Source organism: Nuphar pumila, chromosome 5, assembly GCF_984573655.1.
Source record: "Nuphar pumila chromosome 5, dmNupPumi1.hap1.1, whole genome shotgun sequence".
Lineage (NCBI taxonomy): Eukaryota > Viridiplantae > Streptophyta > Magnoliopsida > Nymphaeales > Nymphaeaceae > Nuphar > Nuphar pumila.
The window spans coordinates 488,853-506,933 of NC_143253.1; the positions used below are offsets into that span (position 1 = coordinate 488,853).

General features: G+C 41.9%; 1 long non-coding RNA gene across 1 annotated transcript; it reads left to right on the forward strand.

The window, feature by feature from the left end:
- Positions 1 to 3,842: 3,842 nt before the first annotated feature.
- On the forward strand, positions 3,843 to 6,003 carry LOC149836380 (uncharacterized). The gene is made up of 3 exons (XR_016432013.1): positions 3,843 to 4,024; positions 4,155 to 4,210; positions 5,727 to 6,003. It is a non-coding gene; the product is annotated as an uncharacterized LOC149836380 (long non-coding RNA).
- Positions 6,004 to 18,081: the final 12,078 nt, after the last annotated feature.

The window sequence follows — 18,081 nt, forward strand, 5'->3', positions numbered from 1 at the left end:
TCGGTGGCTAACCAGATTTTTTCAGACTCTCAGTTCGCCTTTATCCGTAAGAAGAGGGTCCAGCACTCGTTCATCATGGCGTCCGAGGTGGTCCATTCCTTGCAGCATAGAGGTCAACCTTTCTTTGTCTTTAAATTAGACTTTCATAAAGCTTTTGACTCTGTGCATTGGCCATTCTTATTTCAAATGTTAACAAATTTCGGTATTGGTCATCGTTTTTCTGGTTGGGTGAGAGAGCTGGTCTCAAATGCCCAGGCCATGTTAAATATCAATGGTATTAGAGGAGACTGGTTCAAGCTTGGGCGGGGTCTGCGGCAAGGGTGCCCCCTATCACCTTTGTTGTTCAATGCAGTTGCTGAGGGTCTTGTGGTCTTGCTAAAGCGGGCTGTTGTATCGGGTTTCATTGATCCTTTGCAGGTTTCCGACTTTCTGGGTCATATTCTTACTTATGCTGATGATATGATCATTTTTGGTCGTGCAAATGTTCAACAGATGCTCAGGTTCAAGCTTATCATTCAGTTCTTTCTCTCCATGTCTGGGCTTTCTCTAAATGAGACCAAATGCTCTATTACCATGTTCAATGTTAATGCCAATATGCTTGCAGCTGGAACGAGAATTTTTAATTGCACTACTTCTGACTTGCCTATTATGTACCTTGGCTTGCCGTTACAAGTGAAGCCTCTATCTTCAGCGGCTTGGGCTCCAACGCTTCAAAAAGTGAAGCGCAAATTGCTTTCGTGGCAGTCGTCTTATCTCTCTAGCGCTGGACGTCTAACCTTAGTCAGACATATTCTTTCAACTATTCCAGAATTTTTCATGTCTCTGTTTGTGATGCCTGTGGGAGTAGAGAAGCAGCTGACGCGCTTGCTGGCAGGCTTTCTTTGGTCTGGGTCTAAACTCACAGGTAAGCGTCACTTGATTGGTTGGCATTCGGTGGTTCTACCTCGACGTATGGGTGGTTTAGGCATCCCGGTGCCCAGACTGCGAAGCATTGTTCTTGTCGCCAAGCAATGTTGGTTGGCCCACCAACCGGATAACCCTTGTGCTAGTTTTCTTCTTGCTAAATATGGGGATCCAACTCTTATTCCGGTTCATCTGGGAACCCGAGGTTTGGCGCTCTCGCACTTGCGTAAATCGTGGTTGAGGACTTTAGCCTGCTTTAGAGACCATTTTGAGGTCTTCGGAAATTTTGGTCAGTGGCTGCAGTGGGCGTTGGCACCAAGCGGAGAGTTTCTCACCAAAAAAGTCTATAGATCGTTGCTACCGCCAGGGGCTGATTGGTTGCCCGAGGATGTGCTTTGGGCGAAGGGTCCTTCCCCCCGTTCGCGAGTCCTGGCTTGGTTAATTTTGCACGATAGGATCCAGACCCACAGTAATTTAAAGAAGTGGGGCATTCAACTCCCGAGCTGGTGCGTGCTTTGTCAAGCTGCAAAAGAATCTACGTTTCACTTGTTCTGGTCTTGCCCAATATTTATGGAAATCTTTAGTAGGACCTGAAGGCATCCGGAAGTATTTGTTAAGGAGGAGTCCTTTGCGCTAGATCTGATCTTGGGGCCGGTTTATATTAGGCGCAGCAAGAGGTGGAGGTTCATCTGGCGGACGTGGTTGCTTACCTCTTGGTGGTTTGTTTGGATGGCGCGTAACGATGCTCATTTTCGTCATATTCGAGTTAACATTCAAAACCTGGTGCATAAAATTTTGGTAGATGTTTATGCGATCTTGCGTATGCATCTTAGTGATCTTCCACTCCCTCCTGTTGATGCTACCTATCCTTTGTCTCAATCTGGGCACGCGGCTATGGCGTGAGCCCATTTTATCTGTCTAATGTTCTTTTATCTTGTGCTCTCTTTATTTGTTTTGACTTTTGTTCTTGTTCGGTTCATGGGTTCAACATTTTGTTGATCTTCATGAGTGGTAATGTTGAATTACTTTCGGCTCTCTCTCTCTCTCTCTCTCTCTCTCTCTCTCTCTCTCTCTATATATATATATATATATATATATATATATATATATTCAGCCCCAAAATTTTGGTCTTTGCGTACTTTGATTTGACATAAGTCGTTTGGTTTAGTCTGTTTTTTACAAGTTCGGAAACATTTCTTTGGATGGTTGTGTATCCATTGGCAGTCCTAAACTTTGACCAGCAGCCATGTTGCTGGACACAGGAGAAGATTTATCCCGAACCAATGGATTGTTAAATGTTCTGCCACCTTCTTTACTTTTTGGGGGGTTAACTTCATAGCTCTACAACTCTATTTAGTTCACACGTCAAATTGATCTTTGTGCAATTGTATATGTTCAGATAATGGAACTGCGGATCTGTTTATGGTAAGTTCCCAGAAGGTTCTGTTGTATTCAAGAGAATAAAAATGACTTTGATCAGAAATAAATAGATAAGTGTTAGTACAGGATCTCGTATCAATCCTATACGTACTTAACATTGGAGAATAAGTGGTGCTATGAATTGGGATCATTTTGCATATCTTCTGTAGTGTTATCTTTTAGGATACAACATGGAGGTCCACTCCCCCCTACGGATAATGGTTGACAAAAATAAAAGCATCCTCTCCCCCAAAGAGGCAAAATTATATAACGCACTAAGGAGTAAATGATCCAAAAGCGAGTGTAGTTTGGTTATGGCAGCCTTCAACATCATTTTTTAACTCCACTGCAGAAAAGTACTCCACTACAGGAGTCTGCAGGTAAGTGAAGGATAATATATATATGCATCGAAGAGCACTCAATAAACTATTCCATATTCAAGTAGTTTCACGGGGGGGGGGGGGGGGGGGGGGGGAGGAATTACCGAAAATCAAGACCAAATAGTTCATGCAAGCCAAATTAACCTGTTTCTAAGTTTTCACTGCAGATTTAACTTAAAGCACGAGCTAAAAATTAAGGAAAACAAGAAAAAACCGAATGGAATGATTTTTTGCTGGGGCCAGTCTATATTTATCTCATTATGATAATCTAAACGTAGGGCGGCTTGGCAAGGCTCTCAAGGCGCAAAGAAATGGACATGTGCAACAGAATTTTGGCTTCTACCACTTCTCATCTCAGCTATTAAACATCAGATAATTAGACGTCTTAGTCAACTACGAGTTGGTTGGATATGACAAAGACATCAATATGCGCACAACTTGGGGATGATGCATAATTTCGACGGATGTCGATTACGATTGGTCCAACTTCCCGTAAAATTTCACCAAAGTGCTTCAACTACGCCCACTAATGTAATGTCGCCTGCCATCGCATTTTCAACTCCTCACTGACTCTCAACGATCTGCTTTTTTTCCACTTTCATGGTGGGCTTAAACTTTTCCCCCGCCACCATGAAACAAACTTTTATTTTGTCAACAAGGGTGGCATGAACATCATCATCTCTCAACACCCAACAGTAGTTGTACAGTTTACAACATTCCCATAAAATAAACACCAGGTATACATATATATATCAAACTAAGCAACTATAGCAGTACTGTGGCAATAAATGCAGTGCGCCCAGGCTCGGCATATTAATCTGAAGCCCATGATTTTTTGGGCCAACTATGATTTCTCGGTCGAGTAGGCAGAGAACTTACGTATCTATGCCCTATGACTATACCATATATATGACTTCAGTTCCAATTTTTTCCACAACTCAATAACGCTTGAAATTAAGCAGGAAGATGGTAGGCGACCGCCCACTCGACTGATCACCAGGATAAAAGTTTGTGTGTATTCTACTATTCTTTGCTCCTTTGACATTTGAAATATTATTTTAATTAATTTATACAACAGACTGACCTACCACCAGTTGGGGTTTACAGCTATATATAAACACCACCAACCCCTTGTGTGATACCGATTAAACTCGGCATATAGAGCTCAGGGGTATCTTTGAAGAAGGAGAGGCTAAAACAGAAAGCAAGACCGACCTTATTCCTGATGGGAAAATCTCAGTTGAAGGCTCTCCCTATACTACTGATTCTCCTCTTTTTGGGTCTCTCATATCTGCTTTCATCGGATGCTGTTCCTCTATCAAGTAAGCTCCTCGCTCATATTCAGCAATTGAAATAGTCTCCCTTTTGGGGGAAAAACTTGCTTCTTTATCGTCGTTGGACGTGGTATAAGATTTATTTATATTCATTGTCTTCTCGGGTTGCTCCTAACAGGAACCTTGCTAATGATGACAACACAGGATCTGTCTGTGTCAGAAGCAGAAAATCAGGTATATATTTTTCATCTATCAATCATCCACTTTCATGGGGTTTCTTCTGTCTTCATGCAAATCAATGAACACCTTCTTTCCTATCTGAAAAGAAGAAAGAGACGTGCTTCTGCTATTTCTTTCTAGTTTTTGCATTTTCGGTCATATATTGATCTTGATTGTCTTCCATCTCCCCCTTAACCTGCTGAGAAGTTCCTATTCTTTTTCTTCTGTTGGTGCGTGGTCGGTTTTGATAAAAAAGGTGGTTGGTGGGGGAGGAGGAGGGAGTTGGTACATGATTACTTTTTCTGATGTAGGAAGATTGATTGATCAGGAAATCTACCTCCATGTTGGTCAACTCCGTGGAAGTCTTTTTTTTCTGTATTTCGTTTGAAAAGAATCCATGGAAATCATGAATTCCCAGAAAGAAATGCTGACTTGAGATTTATTTTCAAGTTGGCACGGAATTCCCTTACAAAAAGTTGCCGGTTCTTCATGATGATGGTCAGTGCGAGATAAAAAAAAAAAGGCCACTTTATGTCGGTCATCTAGAAGCTCAAAGTGGGTTCATACGAGGCACTTGTCCGTTTGTTACATTTATTAATGCACCGAAAAACTTGTGAGCGGAACTTATCATGAAGCTCCCATCCACAAGAGATGACCTGATTGTAACTTTTTATACAAGACTCCTTCGCTTTGAAGGTGTGTTCTGGAGAAAAAATACTATTGACGGGTCCCCCTTATTTAATTTGACAACTGCAGATTGTTATTAGTCATTTTGATTGGGTAAAAACTAGTAACTACATCAGTTAAAGAGTCTATTGCCCATCTCTCAAAGTTTTTTTTTTTTTTGTCATACGGAGCAAGCACCACATGTTCCCTCCTTTTTTTCTCTGACTCATTTTGTAAAACTCGTAGAAGACAGAAAACTTTTGGTGGTTAGGTTCTCTTTGGCCCTTACCAACCAGACCCAGATCCACATGTTCATATGCCTCAACACAATTATGTGAATGCCGGCGTGTAGACGTCTTGCGAAAGAGAACGGGTTGCATATGGGTCGGGTCATCCTTGACCCAATATTAGATCAGATTTTGGAACATTGGATCCGAATTAAATCAGGATCTCACACTATAGGCCTATATTCGGCTATGATATCCGGGTCCATGTGTGTTTGATTCACTGAAAATGGATAGAAACTGTTACTTTTTTTGTGGAAAAGGTAAAATACCTCGGCTAGACCCTGTTTTGGCCAGATCTGACCATATCTGTCACGGATCCGGCCGGCACCCAACCATATCTCTTTCAAATCTAATCCCGATTTAGATCCCCAGATCAGATAATTAAGAATATAAGATCGAGTAAAATCCAGTTCATACAAGGGAGGGAACTGCGGCCCTCTCGCTTCATGTTTGTGTTTTTGTTGAGGCGCATTGTGCGTATTCACATCATTATGCGTGTGCGTGTTGTGCACAGATAGGGATCCAAACGTGCCCGCTTCAAGGTTGATATCTAATTTTGGTTCTCACTACTGTTCCAGGTAACTGAGGAGGAGATGATGATGCAGGAGGAAAGCTTTATCCATGGCAGGATGGAGATTGAGGGGATTGGAAGAGATGACTATCCAGGATCCGGTGCAAACAATCGCCATGATCCTAGAACTCCAGCAGGAAAAAGCTGAATTGAATTACCATGTTACATCGCTTAGGTCATCCGTCTAATGTAATACTTAGCCTTAATTAGCAGGCTTCTCATGTAATCGCAATGACTTTTGTATGCAACATTTGATGAAACTAATAATGAAGTTAATGTTTCTTAGTTTGCTCTTCTCCAATGCATAAGCGCTAAGATTTATCTTAATTATCTGTTAACCAGTGAAAATTTTAACTTGTGCGCACGGGTGCATGCAAGTGTGCCCAGTCCCCTGAATAACTACGTACTGATCTACTTTTGTGACAACTTAAACTGCATGCTTCAATATACTTGAGATTACATGACTGCTAAATTTTCAATAGATCTGGAAGGGATTGATATATATATATATACTCACACACGAAAGAGTGTATCGTCGGACGCCCCATGCGAGGACGCATGGCTGCAGGCCGTGCATCTCTTTTTTTTCAAAAAAAAAAAAAGGGTCTTTTAGAGCAGTTTTCTACTACCGCTAAAGGGAGACCACTAAAAAAATTTACACAGCTGATGGCGGATCTCCAAATGTCCGAAAATCATTAGACACCCTACTCTCTCTCTCTCTCTCTCTCTCTCTCTCTCTCTCTCTCTCTCTCTCTCTCTATATATATATATATATATATATATATATATATATATATATATATATATATATATATATAGATAGATAGATAGAGAGAGAGAGAGAGAGAAACTGATATTAGGATCCAACTGCTAGCAATAGCTTATTTAAAAGGTAAAAATATCAGGTGCAATATGAGTGCACAACACCCTCCAGGGACTAGGGGTGGGCATCTAGCCCAGTATTTGACAGACTCGGGTTTGAAAAGAAGCCTGTGGCCCGGCCCCCTTAAGCGGGTCAGGTTCGGCCCCATCCAAACTCATTTGTAGGTTATTTTTTAATAAAATTAATACATTAATTCTTACAATACAAAAAAAAAAGAATTAAATGAAAAACATAAAATTAATAGCTAATAATAATTATTCAATCTTAAAATTTATAAAAAAAAATCAATTAAATGTAATAATTAATTTATTAAAAATTATTATTAAAAATTTTAATAAATAACTCAAGCCCACCAGACCTGCCTGTGGGCCGAGAAAGGTTTGTCTCACTTATATAACGGGCCAGGTTTTTGGCCTGGTACCTAAAAGGCCCAAGCCTAAAATCATGGCCCAAACCCAGCCCCTGACGAGCTGGGTCGGCTTGGCTTATTGGCCCCTGACGAGCTAGGACAGTGCCTATCAGATGTGGGGCCCAAGGCCTTGTGGATGGCAATCAGGTGCTCAATCATATCGCACCTCGATCCGGACTCACTTAAAAGTCTTAGGGCAACTTTGGCCCATTTTCGTGTTTACCTCTCTCTCTCACCTCGCCGGATACTCTCCCTCCTTCCCTCCCAACTCGTCGGATAGGAAGCACTAACAAGAAGCTTGCCAGAGACGACCACCCTCTCCTGCTCTGTCGAGCACCTTGAGCATCACCATCATCATCAAGCCTGAGGCGCTGACTGGATCCCCTCCTCTCTGTTCCTTTTCCTTTATCGTCAGTCGTCAATGAGGCCACCACTACTGCCTCTACCGTCACTGATTCTGTGTGTAGTTTTTGGAGGTGTGAGGCTCTCCATTCCGCTCCACCGGTTCCTCGACAGTCCCTCACTCTGTCGCCTTTGGGTGTTGAGGTTGAAGAGGCAGCCCGGATGCTTGATATCTCTCTCTCCTCATCGCAGTTGATTCATATAACTGTCGATATGGTTTCTACCATTTCAACAGTCTCTACTATCCTAGGTGGCTCCTTAGATCCTTCAATTGATGTTGGCTCTGGTCTAAGGGGTGATTCTCCAGGTTCTTCGAGGGCTACTAAGCGTACGGAGGTTGTTCGACACAGGCATGTCAGCAGTGGTAGTAGAGGCAAGAGGAGCAACCCTCTCAATGTTACGACTTTCGATGGCAGGTCTCCACGACGGTCGGCGAGGCCACACACTCCCCGAATTTTCCAGATTGTGTGTCATGAAGTCTCTGTGTTGGAATATCAGGGGCTTGAATTGCCCATCTAAGCATATGTTTTTGGCTAATTGGGTTAGACAGGAGAAGCCTGACCTGATTGCTATCTGTGAAACTAAGATGGGTGAAGTTTCTCGTTCTGTTGCCTCTAGTATATGGAGGGGTGCTGACTACTTTTTTAAGCCTGCGGTCAGCCATGCTGGTGGTATCCTTATTTTGGGGAAGCAATCTTTAAATATTTCTCAACTGGACATTGGTCTGTTTTCATTGTCTGTTGCCCTAACTTTGCAGGACAGTGGCAGGAGGGTTGTGGTCACTGTTGTGTATGGCCCGAATCACGCTGTCATGAGGCCTGCTTTATGAAACGACTTAAATAGGATCGTCATATCAAACGGGGAGTATCATTTTCTTATGGGAGACTTTAATTGCCTTTTGTCTATCCAGGATTCTAATAACCTCGTTCTTCCCAATCCATCCATGAGAGGTTTTCAAGATTTTGTTAATCAGCATTACCTTTACCCAATTCCTTTTATTGGGGAGCATTACTCTTGGTCAAATAGGCGGATTCGCCCATGCTGCAGAGTTCTTGACAGGGTTTTTGTCACTCCAAATTTGTTGGATCTCATTCCCAATGTCAAGTGTGTCTTGATGGATCCCTCTATCTCGGACCATGGTCAGTTAATCACTATTTGGGGGGATGGTTTTAAACAAGCCAGGAGTTTTGTGTTTGAACAATGGTGGCTCCAAGAGCCAGACTTTCACACTATTATTTCAGACTCTTGGAACAAGCCTTCCAATGAGCAGTGGGCAGCTATCCGGTGTCATGAGAAGTTGTCTCGTCTATCTAAGGATATCAAAGCTTGGCTCCATAATCGAGATGTGGCTAAATTTCATCAAATGGCTACTTGGGAGCAAGAGATTTCAATATTGTATCAAACTATGTCTTCTCCGGAGTCTCTATCTGATTCTCACCTGTAGAGTTTGCAGGACAGATCTACAGACTTATCAACGCTTTTGAAGAACTGGAGGGTCAAAGAGGAAATTAGATGGAAGCAACGGGCAAGGGTGAAATGGCTTGCGGCAGGAGACGATAATACTAAATTTTTTCACTCATATGCTTCTCATCGTCATAGGAGGAATGTCGTCCCATCAATCACCATTGGGAGTGTTTCGTACCTTAATCAACACGTTATTTCAGTTGTCACTCAGTATTTTAAAGATTTATATTTTGTTTCACTTACTGCGAAAGGTGTCATTGGCCCTGTTTTTGTCGGTTCGATTGGGCAAGATCAAGCCAGAATTATGCAAATGAGGTTCTCTGAAGATGAGATTTTTAGGGCCATCAAAGGTTTATCGGGGTGGAAAGCTCTAGGTTCTGATGGGTTTCATGTGGATTTCTTCAGAATTTTTTGGTCTTGTGTGAAGCCTGATATTATTAACATGTTTGATGAGTTCTATCGCAACTCCAGATTGCCTATTCAAACCCACTTGGCAATTATTTCTTTAATTCCGAAAGAGGATGCTGCCACTGATATCTCTAGGTTTTGCCCGATTTCTTTTATGAGTGCCCTCTATCGGATGATTGCTAAGGTATTGGCTAATAGGTTGAAGGTCGTGGCTCACCAAATTTTTTCGAACTCTCAGTTCGCCTTTATCCACAATAAGAGGATTCACCATTCATTCATCTTGGCCTCTGAAGTCATTCACTCCTTACATCTTAGTGGCCAACCCTATTTTTCTCTTAAATTGGATTTTCATAAAGCCTTTGATTTTGTGCATTGGCCCTTCTTATTTCAAATGTTATCCAATTTTGGCATTGGTCGTCGTTTTTCTGGATGGGTGAGGGAATTGGTCTCTAATGCTCATGCCATGATTAAGATTAACGGCACTAGAGGTGGCCAGGTCAAGTTGGGGCGTGGATTAAGGCAAGGTTGCCCTCTATCGCCTTTGTTGTTCAATGCCATTGCTGAGGGTCTCGTGGTGTTGCTCAAGCGTGCTGCGGAGAAACGCCTGATAGATCCTCTAGATGTTTCAGATTTTTTGGACCATATTATTATTTATGCTGATGATATGATTATTTTTGGGCGAGCAAACGTGCAGTAGATGCTTAGATTCATGTTTATTCTCCAGTTCTTTCTTTCTCTTTCTGGGCTTTCCCTAAATGATAGCAAATGCTCTCTTACTATGTTCAATGTTCAGTCTCCTATGCTTGCAGTGGGTAAACAGATTTTTAATTGTGCAATCTCTGAGTTGTTGATGACATATTTGGGTCTGCCGTTACAAGTGAAACGCCTCTCTTTCGCTGCTTGGGCTCCAACTATTCAAAAAGTGAAAAGCAAGCTTCTTTTGTGGCAGGCTTCTTATCTCTCCATTACTGGTCGTCTGACTTTAATCAGACATGTTCTTTCTTCTATCCCTGAATTCTTTATGTCAATGTTCGTGATGCCTGTGGGCATGGAGAAGCAAATTTGTCGTTTAATGTCAGATTTTCTTTGGTCTGGGTGTCAACTTAAGAGTAAGCGCCATTTGGTTGGTTGGCGAACGGTGGTGTTACCGAGGCGTATGGTTGGCTTAGGTGTTTTTGCTCCAAGACAGAGGAGTATTGCTCTCGTAGCCAAGCAATGTTGGATGGCTCATCAACCAGGCTCTCCATGTGCTCGCTTGCTCCATGCTAAATATGGTGCTCCTGATTTATCTCTTTTTCGCCATGGAACCCGGGGTCTGGCGATCTCGCACTTGCGAAGCATGTGGCTGAGAGCCTTATCGTCCTTCAGAGATCAAACTGGGGATGCTGGAAATTATGATCAGTGGTTGCAATGGGCGATTACTCCAAATGGAGTGTTCCACACCCACAAAGTGTATAGATCGTTGCTCCCCCCAGGGGCAGATTGGTTTCCTGAGTGTGCGTTATGGGGTAAGGGCCCTTCTCCAAGATCTCGGTTCTTGGCTTGGTTAATTTTGCATGATAGGGTTCAGACTCACAGTTATTTAAAGAAGTTGGGCTTTCAGTTTCCAAGTTGGTGTGTGTTGTGTCAAGCTGCTGAAGAAACTACTTTTCATTTATTTTGGTCCTGCCCAATCTTTGTGGCCCTATTTAATAGGACATGGAGATCTCCGAACGTAATTGTCAAAGAAGACTCTTTTGCACTTGATCTTCTCCTGGGCCCTATTGAAATTAGACGATGCAAGCGGTGGAGACTGATCTGGAAGACATGGTTGTTTACTACTTGGTGGTTTGTTTGGATGGCACGCAATGATGCTACTTTCCGTCAAATTTCGGTCATCTTTAATCATCTTGTCCATAAAATCCTGGTTGATGTATATGCAATATTACGTATGCATCTTAGAGACCTCTCCTCTCATCTGAACGACATTCACTCAGCCGTGGTTTCTTCTAATCCTGCGGATCCTGGTTGAGTAGGCTTTGTTGTTTTGTTGCTAGTTGTCTGTAGTTTCTTTTCTTTAGCTTTGTTTTTTCTATATTTTAGTTTTGTTTCTTCTGTGTTCGGTTCATGGGTTCAACATTTTGTTGATCTTCATGAGTATTAATGTTGATCTTCTTTCGTCTCTCTCTCTCTCTCTCTCTCTCTCTCTCTCTCTCTCTCTCTCTCTCTCTCTCTCCCCATTGGGGTACTAAGGAGCGGGACATGAGCCGAATAAGGTGATGGGGGCAATGTCTAGTGAATGTTGGGTGAACACAGAGATGAGAGAGGACATCGACGAAAACACCTCTCTCTCTTTCTCTCATTTTCGTTTTGGGTTCAGTTTTTTAGTACATGGTTGTGTTGATTTTTTAGGGTTTTCAATATAAATCATGTTTTTTTTTCTCAATTTCTGTTTTCTTTGACTCTTTTTGTTGTTGTTCAGTTTTTTCCTATGTGGCTGTGTTGATCTTTTAGGGTTTTCAATATAAATCATGTTTTTTTTTCTTCAATTCCTATTTCTTTTTAATCTTTTGTTGTTGTTTATGTATTTCTTTTCTGATTTTTGGTGGTCATAATCCATATTCGGGCTTATCGAGCACATTCAAAAGGGTTTGGTTTTTTAGAATGACATAGGTATGCATTTAAGGTTTTCATTCTCTCTTCTACTTCAGTCTCTGTGTAGATGTATCTGCATACGTGCATGCTTCTGATAATATTTCTTCTTATGATATCAAGACATCTTTTAATTGAGTTCTTTTTTCTGTTCTCTTCTTTACCGTCTTGTTACTATGTTTTTCTTCATTAGGTGAGAACTACTATTGCAATGGGACGTAGAAGGATTTAAATTGGATAGTATTTATTTTGTAGTGCAACATCCAACAGTATCATGGATAGAGCAATAGATTCAGAAGATGCACAACACAGTGATTTTCTTAGACTGGTAGTCAATCAATTGTTTTTATCAATTAGACTATGAGTGGTAGAACTAATAAATTTTTGTTCATTTGATTATGATGTAACCAAAAGAAAGTTTCAAGATGTAGAAAGAGAAATTGACATCAGGCCCAGTGCTAGCCTTACCAAGTGGTTCAGGAGGCTTTATTGTATATATCATGCTTCAGGCACTATTTTGGGTTGTGTGCTGATGCAACATGAAAGAGTTATTGCATACGTCTCTAGGCAATTGAAAGTTCATGCGCAAAATTATCCTACACATAATTTGGAATTAACATCATTCGTCTTTGTTCTAAAGATATTATCGACATTATTTATATGAAGAAAACTTTAAAGTATTCGTCAAATCCTTCATAATCAAATGAACATACATTTTATCAGTTCTATTGCTCATAGTCTAATTGATAAAAACAGTTGATTGAGTACTAGTCTAAGAAAATCATTGTGTTGTGCATCTTCTAAATCTATTGCTCTATCCAAGATATTGTTGGATGTTGCACTACCACTACAAGAAAAATGGTTATAAGCGACGGAAGTTTGTGACCAATTTTTTCCATCGCAACTTTGCGGCGGATTAACGAGAGAAACAAATCCGTCGCTAAAATCCGTAATATTTACAAAAATGGCGACGAAAAAACTTTTGTCGCCAAATCCGTCGCTATTTAGCGACGTCGGATTTTTGTCGCAATACCCGTGACATTTGGCGACGGATTTGACGACTAGGGGTGGCAAAATCTGACCCGACCCGCCAACCCGCCTCTTAGGCGGGTTCGGGTTGGGCAAAAATGAACCCGTTTAATAAACGGGTCGACCTGCCTAACCCGTTTATTAAACGGGTCGGGTTTGTGTTAAGGATATGCCAACCCGCCAATCCGGCTGACCCGTTTAATAAACGGGTTAGGCGGGCGGGTCGACCCGCCAACCTGCCAACCCATTTACCCGACCCAACCAGTTTATTAAGCGGGTTGGCGGGTCGTGTCGGGTTACCCGTTTGATAAACGGGTCGGGTTTGTGTTTGCCACAACCGACCCGTTTAATAAACGGGTCGGGTTCGGGTTGAGGTATGTTGACTCGCCAACCTGACGCAATTACCACCCCTAGCGACGAGATTAACGACGGAAATATTTTGTCGCTAACTGGTCATGTAAATTTGCGATGGAGTTGCGACGGAAGTAGGTTGTCACCAAATTCGTCGCTAAGTTTCCCGTAAATCCCTAATCATAACCCTTCTTTCTCTTTCCTGTTTTGTCTCTCCAGCCCGACGCACTCCCCCAGCTGCCGCCCTCTCCCACCCGATGCACTCCCCGGCCCGCCGCCCGTCGCTCTCCGGTCCGCCGCTCGTCCCTCCCCCGACCCATTGCCCCCCATTTTGCTGCCCGTCACCACTCGTCCCTCCCTCGGCCCATCACCCCCCGTTTCACTGCCCGTCCCTCCCCCGGCCCATCGCCCCCCGTTCTGCTGCTCGTCACCCCCCGCCTGGCGTCTCCCAGATAAGTGGGTCATTTTTTTTTTTTGGTAGGGGGTCGCCCCCCTGCCTCATTCTTTTTTTTCGACAGGGAGGGAATCTGCCTTATTTTTTTTTCTGCAGGGGGGCGCCCCCTGCCTCTTTTTTTTCGTCAGGGGGGGGAGACCCTTTGCCTCATTTTTTTTTTTCGACAAGGGGTCCCCCCCCCTGCCTCGTTTTTTTATTCGGGCAAGGGGTCGCCCCCTCTGCCGCATTTTTTTATTCGGGCAGGGGGTCGCCCCCTGCCTCTTTTTTTCTGGAAGGGGGGGGTGGGGGGGGCGACCCTCTGCCTCTTTTTTTTTCGACAGGGGGTCGCCCCCTTGCCTCATTTTTTTATTCGGGCAGGGGGTCGCCCCCCTGCCTCTTTTTTTTCGGACAGGGAGGCAACCCCCTGCCTCTTTTTTTTCGGGCAGGAGGCAACCCCCTGCCTCATTTTTTTTTTGGCAGGGGGGCGACCCCCTGCCTCATTTTTTTTTTTGGCAGGTGGTCGCCCCTCCTGCCTCATTTTTTTTCAGCAGGGGGGGCGATGGGCCGGAGGGTGCCTGACGATAGTCGGGTTCCTGAACCATGGCATCACCCTGTGCCTGCCGCTCCGGGGCACAATCACTGCCTCCGGAAACCTCGTGTCGCTGTCGTACATCGTTGGCCTACTGACTGGTCGGTCGAACTCAAAAACCTGTTGGGCCGAACGGAGAGGTGGTCGACGCCTGGGCGGCGTTCCGCCTCGCCAGAATCCCATCCGACTTCCATATTTATTCTAATTTTTTTCCTTTCGGCGGAGGGTGACTTCATTTTAACACAGTGTCTCTTGCAGATTTCTCAACGGATGTCTCTTGTGCTCTGCCACCCGTGGTAAGTGACAAAAACAATGCAAATCGGGTAAATATCTGTGGCGAGTAAGTGATGCAAACGCATCACATGTTATTTAATTTATTGGATGCAACACTTTATTGTTCACACACTCACTTAGTTGTTGATATCTAGAACTGCTTTGTTAGAGTTTGAAGATCATGCTGAGCATGATTTTAATGTATGAGAATAGAAGTGTTCTTATTTTTGGAGTACGGATTACATGCTAGGCATGGTAGTAGTTAGCGGGATATTGGAGTGTGTTTATTGTAAGTACATGTTTGACATTTTTTTGATATGAATATTTTTGATGTATTGCAATGTTTGATCTAATTGTATTCATGCTTGCATGTAGTTACTTTCAATTTAATTATGACTTACATGTGAAATTGTATAATGAAAGCACGCTTCAAATGAATGTATCGTGTTATGAATAGTTTGCACATGAAAATATTAAGTTATCAATGCATGCATCATAATTCTTGTCATTGTATGACATCATATATTGCATGATAAATTTGATATTTTCTTTATCATAACATTTTGATGATTCTATTTTAACTGGTTAGGATACTATTCGTAACACCATATGATAAAATGACTGCAAATCGTGAATGGATGTATTGTAGGATAGTTGACAATGAGTTATCGCATGAATATATGGATGGTGTTGAAAGTTTTATTGAATTTACAACGGCAAGTGTCAGTACAGTGGATCCCATAGGTCGGATTAGGTGTTCCTGCAAGATTTGTAAAAATAATCGATTTGTAGAACCTCATGGCGTTAGACATCACCTATACAGGAAGGGTTTTGTGAGTGATTATCACAATTGGAAGTTTCATGGAGAAGAATTTAGAAATAATTTTGATGCATGGGTGAATGTGATGCACGATAATCCATATATGGATTTGATATTTGATGCCGCAGGAACAGAACTGGGTTCTACTATGGGTCCTAGTGATGTACCAACTGCAGTAGATGAAGAATCATCAAACGATGCAGCTAGTAGATTTTATGATTTACTTAGAGATGCTGATGAGCTACTTTGGCACAGTTGCGAGAGTCACACTATCTTGTTTGCAGTTCTTCAACTAATGAATTTGAAGTCTGAGTATAATTTGAGTCAATCCTGTTTTGACCGTTTGTGCATGATTGTGAAGAGTATGTTGCCCAAAGATGAGAAATTGTCATAAAATTTCTATCGTGCGAAGGTTATGGTTAATGCTCTAGGTATGGGGTATAAAAAGATCGATGTTTGTCCAAATCACTGCATGTTGTATTTTAAGGATCAGGAAAACAACATATCATGCCCGTCATGTGGGCGTCCTCGGTTAAAGCCAAAGACAAAAGGCAATGATAGCACAAGATCAAAAGAAGTTTCATACAAGTCGCTCTGCTACTTTCTTATCACTCCTAGATTGCAACGATTGTATATGTCTTCAAGGATAGCTAAACACATGAGATGACATGCAAATAAAGTTCGACATGATGAAGACAAGATCACGCATCTTGTTGACGCGAAAGCTTGGAAGCACTTTGATCGTACTCATCAGAACTTCGCAATGGAAGTGAGAAATGTTAGACTTGGTCTATGTATAGATGGATTTAATCCAGTTGGAGGTAGATCAACTCCATACTCATGCTGGTCAGTATTTGTAACTCCATACAACCTTCCACCAAGCTTGTGTATGAAGCGTCCAAATCTTTTCTTGTCTCTATTGATCCCTGGTCCGACCTCACCTGGCCAAAATTTTGATGTATATTTAAGGTCATTGATTGATGAACTAAAAGTACTGCGAGATGATGGTGTTACCACGTATGATGCCCACAAAAAACAAAATTTCAATATGAAGGTCATTGTTCTATGGACAATCAGTGACTTTCCTGCATATGGTATGTTATCTGGTTGGAGCACACATGAGAGGTTGGCATGTCCGTACTGCATGGAGGATACAAAAACTTTTAGATTGACGCATAAAAGGAAGCATTGTTGTTTTGAGTGTCATTATCGATTTCTATCCAGCAACCATCCGTTCCGACGACAAAGGAATGCGCTTCAAGTAGGCACAACTGAAATGAAAGGTGTTTCATATTTAATTATTTGTTATAGTCATGTCTACTAACTTTCTAAAAATATTTATAGGCTTCGAATCGCTTCGCGACTACAATGGAGGAACATGATGCAAGAAAGGTGTGGCAGAAGGTGACTGTCAATCGTTTTGCAGACATGCTGCACAATATGAAGACTGCAGCAATAAAAGCATCTGGCGGGATAGATGATCCACTGCAGTGGAAGGACCATGGACCTCCTACTATCAGGTCAGATGCTTGGGATACAAAGTGTGACAAGTAGGCTGGGGATGCATTTTGAAACCGCTCAGCGAAGGCTGCACAAAATCGAGCGAAAATGTCCGAAGCCCATCTACACACAAGTGGATTTAGGACTTTTGGGAGCCACCTGAAGAAAATGATAACTCATCAATATATAAACAAATCAATTTTATAAGTATTGTTGCAAACTTGTTAACTAAATCTTTTATCATTTCACTTCGCAGGAAGCAGAAAAAGGAGGCATTATGCCATACAAGGATGTGTTTGTTCAAACACATAAACGTAATACCACGAGAGAGTTCGTATCGGAGAAGGCGAAAATGACAATGATATGTATTTATTGTATTAATAATCATTATAATATACAAGTTATCATAAACATTGTAATTCTTAATTATTAATTCATACTATAAATATTATTTTGTAGGCGTCATATGAGCAACAGATGGTAGAGCGATATGGCGATGACTCTACTCAGCATCCATCATTTGATCCTACAGCATGGGTGACTGCAGCAGGTGAACCCAAAAAGGGTCGTGTGTTCGGGTTTGGGAGTAATATGAACACCTCACCAGTCGTTGCTTCCTTTAGTCACAACTCAGAGACTTCTCCTGTCAACATCAGCTCCAAGCATCTGATTGATTCTTGGGATGATGTACGCCAGATCGTTAAGGACACAATGCGTGACTACTTCCATGAAACAATTGCCGACGTTCTCCGGGATGAGTTCAAAAGTTTTTTGTAGAACAGGGGAGCTTCGTTTGCAGGTGCCTCTCAGGTATGAAAGTTTTATGTGATGTATTGCATGTCGTTAGATTTCATATAATTTTGATTGCCTTAACTTAGGTGCATTGCATATAATTTATTTCAGTATATTTTCTTTATCAATACTGACCTTTTATATAATATTTCAGTATAATATTTTTACTGCCTTAGAACACATATGAGCATAATAGAATCATATATATAGTTTTTTTACTGCCTTTGAACACATATGAGCACGATGGAATCACATATACAATTTTTTTACTGCCTTAGAACACATATGAGCATGGTAGAATCACATATACAGTTTTTTTATTGCTTTAGAGAACATATGAGCATGACATAATCACATATACAGTTTTTTGTCTGCCTT